We start from the raw sequence: 9006 nt of genomic DNA on the forward strand, positions 1-9006 counted from the left end.
CATTAGCATAGGAAGATAAACGGTTTCAAGAATGGATATTAACCTGGGAAGATAGACAGTTTCAAGAATAGATATTAACCTAGGAAGATAAATGGTTTCAAGAATGGCTATCAACCTAGGAAGATAACCGGTTTCAAAAATGGATATTAGCACAGGAAGATAAACAATTTCAAGAATGGATATTAACTTAGGAAGGTAAACAGTTTCAAGAATAGTTATTAACCTAGGAAGATAAACAGTTTCAGGAATGAACATTAACCTAGGTAGATGAACAGTTTCAAAAATGAACTTTAACCTAGGAAGATAAATAGTTTTAAGACTGGACATTAACATAAGAAGATAAATAGTTTCAAGAAAGGATATTAACATAGGAAGATAAATGGTTTCAAGACTGGATATTAACCTAGGAAGATAAAGAGTTTCAAAAATGGATTTTAACCTAGGAAGGTAAACAGTTTCAAAAATGGACATTAACATAGGAAGATAGATTCAAGAATGGATATTAGCATAGGAAGATAAACAGTTTCAACAATGGATATTAACCTGGGAAGATAAACAATTTCAAGAATAGATATTAGCCTAGGAAGGTAAATAGCCTCAAGAATGGATATTAACAAAAGAAGATAAACAGTTTCAAAAATTGAAATTAGCATAGGAAGAAAAACAGTTTCAACAATGGATATCAATCTAGGAAGATAAACAGGTTTCAAGAATGGATATTAACCTAGGGAGATAAACAGTATCAAGAATAGTTATTAACCTAGGAAGATAAACAGTTTTCAAGAATGGGACATTTAACCTAGGAAGATAAACAGTTTCAAGAATAGTTATTAACCTAGGAAGATAAACAGTTTCATGAATGGATATTAACCTAGGAAGATAAACAGTTTCAAGAATGGATATTAACCTAGGAAGATAAACAGTTTCAAGAATAGTTATTAACCTAGGAAGATAAACAGTTTCAAGAATAGATATTAACCTAGGAAGATAAACAATTTGAAGAATGGATATCAATCTAGGAAGATAAACAGTTTCAAGAATGGATATTAACCAAGGAAGATAAACAGTTTCAATAATGGATATTAACCTAGAAAGGTAAACAGTTTAAAGAATGGATATAAACCTAGGAAGATAAACAGTTTCAAGAATGTGCATTAACCTAGGAAGATAAACAGTTTCAAAAATGGATATTAACCTAAGAAGTTAAACAGTTTCAAGAATGGATATTAACCTAGGAAGATAAACAGTTTCAAGAATAGTTATTAACCTAGGAAGTTAAACAGTTTCAAGAATGGATATTAACCTAGGAAGATAAACAGTTTCAAGACTGGACATTAATATAGGAAGATAAACAGTTTCAAAACTGGATATTAACATAGGAAGATAAACAGTTTCAAGACTGGACATTAATATAAGAAGATAAACAGTTTCAATACTGGATATTAACATAGGAAGATAAACAGTTTCATGAAGGGATATAAACCTAGGAAGGTAAATAGTTTCAAAATGGACATTAACCTAGGAAGATAAATAGTTTCAAGACTGGATATTAACATAGGAAGATAAACAGTTTCACGAATGGATATTAACCTAGGAAGATAAATAGTTTCCAGACTGGATATTAACATAGGAAGATAAACAGTTTAAAGAATGGATATTAACCTGGGAATATAAACAGTTTCATGAATAGATATTTATAAAGGAAGATAAACAGTTTCAAGACTGGATATTAACCTGGGAAGATAAACAGTTTAAAGAATGGATATCGATCTAGGAAGATAAACAGTTTCAAGACTGGATATTAACATAGGAAGATAAACGGTTTCAAGACTGGATATTAACATAGGAAGATAAACAGTTTCAAGAATGGATATTAACCTGGGAATATAAACAGTTTCAAAAAGGGATATAAACCTAGGAAGAAAACCAGTTTCAAGACTGGATATTAACCTGGGAAGGTAAACAGTTTCAAGAATGGATATTAACAGAGGAAGATAAACAGTTTCAAGAATGAATATTAACCTAGGAAGGTAAACAGTTTCAAGAATGGATATTAACCTAGAAAAGTAAACAGTTTCAAGAATGGATTTTAACCTAGGAAGGTAAACAGTTTAAAAAATAGACATTAACATAGGAAGATAAACAGTTTCAATAATGGATATTAACCTAGGAAGGTAAACAGTTTCATGAATGGATATTAACCTAGGAAGATAAACATTTTCAAGAATGGATATTACCCTAGGAAGTTAAACATTTTCAAGAATGGATATTAGCCTAGGAAGATAAACAGTTTATAGAATGGATATCAACCTAGGAAGGTAAACAGTTTCGAGACTGGATATTAACCTAGGAAGATAAACAGTTTCAAGAATGGATATTAACATAGGAAGATAGACAGTTTCAAGAATGGATATTAACCTAGGAAGATGAACAGTTTAAAAAATGGACATTAACATAGGAAGATAAACAGTTTCAATAATGGATATTAACCTAGGAAGGTAAACAGTTTCAAGAATGGATATTAACCTAGGAAGATAAACAGTTTAAAAAATGGATATTAACCTAGGAAGATAAACAGTTTCAAGACTGGACATTAATATAGGAAGAAAAACAGTTTCAAAACTGGATATTAACATAGGAAGATAAACAGTTTCAAGACTGGACATTAATATAAGAAGATAAACAGTTTCAATACTGGATATTAACATAGGAAGATAAACAGTTTCATGAAGGGATATAAACCTAGGAAGGTAAATAGTTTCAAAATGGACATTAACCTAGGAAGATAAATAGTTTCAAGACTGGATATTAACATAGGAAGATAAACAGTTTCACGAATGGATATTAACCTAGGAAGATAAATAGTTTCCAGACTGGATATTAACATAGGAAGATAAAAAGTTTAAAGAATGGATATTAACCTGGGAAGATAAACAGTTTAAAGAATGGATATCGATCTAGGAAGATAAACAGTTTCAAGACTGGATATTAACATAGGAAGATAACCGGTTTCAAGACTGGATATTAACATAGGAAGATAAACAGTTCAAGAATGGTATATTAACCTGGCCGGGAATATAAACAGTTTCAAGAAGGGATATAAACCTAGGAAGAAAACCAGTTTTCAAGACTGGAGATTAAACCTGGGAAGGCTAGTTTCAAGAATGGATATTAACGAGGAAGATAAAACAGTTTCAAGAAAATGAATATTACCTAGAAGGTAAACAGCTTTCAAGAATGGATATTAACCTTAGAAAAGGAAACAGTTTCAAGAATGGATTTAACCTAGGAAGGTAAACAGTTTTTTAAAAAAAAATAGACTTAACATAGGAAGATAAACAGTTTCAATAATGGATATTAACCTAGGAAGGTAAACAGTTTCATGAATGGATATTAACCTAGGAAGATAAACATTTTCAAGAATGGATATTACCCTAGGAAGTTAAACAGTTTCAAGAATGGATATTAGCCTAGGAAGATAAACAGTTTATAGAATGGATATCAACCTAGGAAGGTAAACAGTTTCGAGACTGGATATTAACCTAGGAAGATAAACAGTTTCAAGAATGGATATTAACATAGGAAGATAGACAGTTTCAAGAATGGATATTAACCTGGGAATATAAACAGTTTCAAGAAGGGATATAAACCTAGGAAGAAAACCAGTTTCAAGACTGGATATTAACCTGGAAAGGTAAACAGTTTCAAGAATGGATATTAACAGAGGAAGATAAACACAGTTTCAGAATTGAATATGAACCTAGGAAGGTAAAACAGTTTCAAGAATGGATATTAACTAGAAAAGTAAACAGTTTCAAGAAGGATTTTAACCTAGGAAGGTAAAAACAGTTAAAAAATAGACTTAACATAGGAAGATAAACAGTTTTCAAATAATGGATATAACTAGGAAGGTAAACAGTTTCAAGAATGGATATTAACCTAGGAAGATAAACAGTTTCAAGAATGGATATTACCCTAGGAAGTTAAACAGTTTCAAGAATGGATATTAGCCTAGGAAGATAAACAGTTTATAGAATGGATATCAACCTAGGAAGGTGAACAGTTTCGAGAATGGATATTAACCTAGGAAGATAAACAGTTTCAAGAATGGATATTAACATAGGAAGATAGACCGTTTCAAGAATGGATATTAACCTAGGAAGATAAAAAAGTTTCAAGAATGGATATTACCTAGGAAGATAAACAGTTTAAAGAATGGATATTAACCTAGGAAGGTAAACAGTTTAAAGAATGGATATTAACCTAGGAAGATAAACAGTTTCAAGAATGGATATTAAACTAGGATGATCAACAGTTTCCAGAATGGATATTAACCTAGGAAGATAAAAAGTTTCATGAATGATATTAACCTAGGCAGATAAACAGTTTCAAGAATGGATATTAACCTAGGAAGATAAACAGTTTCAAGAATGGATATAAACCTAGGAAGATAAAAAGTTTCAAGAATGGATATTAAACTAGGAAGGTAAACAGTTTCAAGAATGTATATTAACCTAGGAAGGTAAACAGTTTAAAAAATGGACATTAACATAGGAAGATAAACAGTTTCAGTAATGGATATTAACCTACGAAGGTAAACAGTTTCACGAATGGATATTAGCATAGGAAGAAAAACTTGAGAAGATAAACAGTTTCAATAATAGATATTAACCTAGGAAGGTAAATAGTCTCAAGAAGGGATATTAACCTAAGAAGACAAACAGTTTCAAGAATGGACATTAACCTAGGAAGACAAAAAGTTTCAAGATTGATATTAACCTAGGAGAGAAAACAGTTTCAAGAATGGATATAAACCTAGGAAAATAAACAGTTTCAGGACTGGATATTAACCTAGGAAGATAAACAGTTTCAAGAATGGATATTATCCTAGGAAGATAAACAGTTAATATGGATATTAACCTAGGAAGATAAACAGTTTCAGGAATGGATATTAACCTAGGAAGGTAAACAGTTTCAAGAATGGATATTAACCTAGGAAGGTAAACAGTTTAAAAAATGGACATTAACATAGGAAGATAAACAGTTTCAATAATGGATATTAACCTAGGAAGGTAAACAGTTTCAATAATGGATATTAACCTAGGAAGATAAACAGTTTCAAGAATGGATATTAACCTAGGAAGATAAAGAGTTTCAAGAATGGATATTAACCTAGGAAGGTAAACAGTTTCAAGAATGGATATTAACCTAGGAAGATAAACAGCTTCAAGAATGGATATTAACCTAGGAAGGTAAATAGTTTAAAAATGGACATTAACATAGAAAGATAAACAGTTTCAAGAATGGATATTAGCATAGGAAGATAAACTTAGGAAGATAAACAGCTTCAATAATAGATATTAACCTAGGAAGGTAAATAGTCTCAAGAATAGATATTAACCTAGGAAGATGATCATTTTCAAAAATTGAAATTAGTATAGGAAGATAAACAGTTTCAAGAATGGATATTAACCTAGAAAGATAAACAGTTTCAAGAATGGATATTAACCTAGGAAGGTAAACAGTTTCAAGAATGGATATTAATCTAGGAAGGTAAACAGTTTCAAGAATGGATATTAACCTAGGAAGGTAAACAGTTTCAAGAATGGATATTAACCTAGAAAGGTAAACAGTTTAAAGAATGGATATTAACCTAGGAAGATAAACAGTTTCAGGAATGGATATTAACCCAGGAAGATAAACAGTTTCAAGAAAGGATATTTACCTAGGAAGGTAAACAGTTTCAAAAATGGATATTAACCTAGGAAGATAAAGTTTCAAGAATGGATATTAACCTAGGAAGATAAACAGTTTCAAGAATGGATATTAACCTAGGAAGATGAACAGTTTCATGAATGGATATTAACCTAGGAAGATAAAGAGTTTCTAGAATGGATATTAACCTAGGAAGATAAACATTTTCAAGAATGGATATTAACCTAGGAAGATAAACAGTTTCATGAATGGATATTAACCTAGGAAGGTAAACAGTTTCAAAAATGGATATAAACCTAGGAAGATAAACAGTTTAAAGAATGGATATTAACCTAGGAAGGTAAACAGTTTCAAGAATGGATATTAACCTAGGAAGATAAACATTTTCAAGAATGGATATTAAACCAAGGAAGATGAACAGTTTCAAGGATGGATATTAAACCTAGGAAGATGAACAGTTTCAAAAAATGGATATCAACCTAGGAAGATGAACAGTTTCAGGAATGGATATTAACCTAGGAAGATGAACAGATTCAAAAATGGATATTAACCTAGGAAGATGAACAGTTTCAATAATGGATATTAACCAAGGAAGATGAACAGTTTCAAGAATGGATATTAACCTAGGAGATAAAACGGTTTTCAGGAAATGGATATTAAAAACAAAGGAAAGATGAACAGTTTCAAGAATGGATATTAACCTAGGAAGATGAACAGTTTCAGGAATGGATATCAACCTAGGAAGATGAACAGTTTCAAGAAAGGATATCAACCTAGGAAGATGAACAGTTTCAAGAATGGATATTAACATAGGCAGATGAACAGTTTCAAGAATGGATATCAACCTAGGAAGATAAATAGTTTCCTAACTGGATATTAACAGTCAAGGAATGGGATATCCAAACTTAGAATTTTGGATAATAGTTCCATAATTAACCTGGGAAATAAACATAGGAAGAGTTTCAAGGGTGTTTCAATGGATAATTAATATAGGAAGATACAACAGTTTCAAGACATATATTAAACCTGGAGATAAACAAGTTCAAGAATGAAATATATAGGAAGATAAACAGTTTCAAGACTGGATATTACCTGGAAGATAGGTTTCAAGACTGGATATTAACATAGGAAGATAAACAGTTTCAAGAATGGATATTAACCTGGGAGTATAAACAGTTTCATGAATGGATATTAATATAGGAAGATAAACAGTTTCAAGAAGGAATATAAACCTAGGAAGAAAAACAGTTTCAAGAATGGATATTAACCTAGGAAGGTAAACAGTTTAAAAAATGGACATTAAACTAGGAAAGATAAAACAGTTTCATAATGGATATTATATAGGAAGGATAAAAACAGTTTCAACGAATGGGAATATTAAAACCTAGGAAGAAAAAACGGTTTAAACAAGAATTTGGAAAAATATGAACCTAGGAAGGAAACAGTTTAAAAAATGTAACATTAACTAGGAAGATAACAAACCAGTTTCAATAATGGAATTATTAACCTAGGAAGGTAAAAACGTTTCCACAAGAATGGGATATTAAACCTAGGAGATACACAGTTTAAAAATGGTACATTAACATAAGGAAATAAAACAGTTTTCAAGAATTGATATTAACCTAGGAAGGTTAAAAACCTTTCAAGAATGGATATTACCTAAAAGGTTAAACAGTTTGCAAAAAAGGAATGGATATTCACCTAGGAAGATAAAACAGCAAAAAGAAATTTAACATAGGGAAGAATAGCAGTTTTTCAAGAATTTGGATAATTAACCTAGGAAGAAATGAAACAGTTTCAGGAATAGGATATCAACCTAGGAAGATGAACAGTTTCAAGAAAGGATATCAACCTAGGAAGATGAACAGTTTCAAGAATGGATATTAACATAGGCAGATGAACAGTTTCAAGAATGGATTTATCAACCCTAGGAAGATAAATAAAAGTTTCCAGAATGAGGATATTAAAAATAGGGAAGATAAACAGTTTTAAAGAATGGATATTAACCTTGGGCAATATAAACAGTTTCATGAATGGATATTAATAGAGGAAGATAAACAAAAAAGTTTCAAGACAGTATATGGAACCTGGGAAGAAGAACATCAAAACAGGTTCAAGAATGAAAAAAGGGCTATCAATATCCGGAGATACAGTTTCAGAACTGGATATTAACCTAGGAAGATAAACGTGGTTTTCAAGACTGGATATAATAACCTTTAGAGATAACAGTTTCAAGAATGGAATATAACCTGGGAGTATAAAGAGTTTTTTTTTTTTTTTTTTTTTTCCATGAATGTTTCATATTTTAATATAGGAAGATAAACAGTTTCAAGAAGGAATATAAACCTAGGAAGAAAAACAGTTTCAAGATTGGATATTAACCTGGGAAGGTAAACAGTTTCATGAATGGATATCAATATAGGAGGATAAACAGTTTCAAGAATGGATATTAACCTAGGAAGAGAAACAGTTTCAAGAATGAATATTAACCTAGTAAGGTAAACAGTTTCAAGAATGGATATTAACCTAGAAAGGTAAACAGTTTCAAGAATGGATATTAACCTAGGAAGATAAACAGTTTAAAAAATGGACATTAACATAGGAAGATAAACAGTTTCAATAATGGATATTAACCCAGGAAGGTGAAAAGTTTCAGGAATGGATATTAACCTAGGAAGGTAAACAGTTTCGAGAATAGATATTAACCTAGGAAGATAAACAGTTTCAAAAAAGGATATTAACATAGGAAGATAGACAGTTTCAAGAATGGATACTAACCTAGGAAGATAAAAAGTTTCAAGAATGGATATTAACCTAGAAAGATAAACAGTTTCAAGAATGGATATTAACCTAGGAAGGTAAACAGTTTCAGGAATGGATATTAACCTAGGAAGATAAACAGTTTCAGGAATGGATATTACTCTAGGATGATAAACAGTTTCAAGAATGAGTATTAACCTAGGAAGATAAACAGTTTCAGGAATGATATTAACCTAGGAAGATAAACAGTTACAAGTTAGGATATTAACCTAGGAAGATAAAAAGTTTCAAGAATGTATATAAACCTAGGAAGATAAACAGTTTCAAGAATGGATATTAACTTAGGAAGGTAAACAGTTTCAAAAATAGATATTAACCTAGGAAGGTAAACAGCTTGAAAAATGGACATTAACATAGGAAGATAAACAGTTTCAATAATGGATATTAACCTAGGAAGGTAAACAGTTTCAAAAATGGATATTAACCTAGGAAAATAAACATTTTCAGGAATGGATATTAACCTAGGAAGAT

This window comes from Macrobrachium nipponense, chromosome 2 (assembly GCF_015104395.2).
Source record: "Macrobrachium nipponense isolate FS-2020 chromosome 2, ASM1510439v2, whole genome shotgun sequence".
NCBI classification, from domain to species: domain Eukaryota; kingdom Metazoa; phylum Arthropoda; class Malacostraca; order Decapoda; family Palaemonidae; genus Macrobrachium; species Macrobrachium nipponense.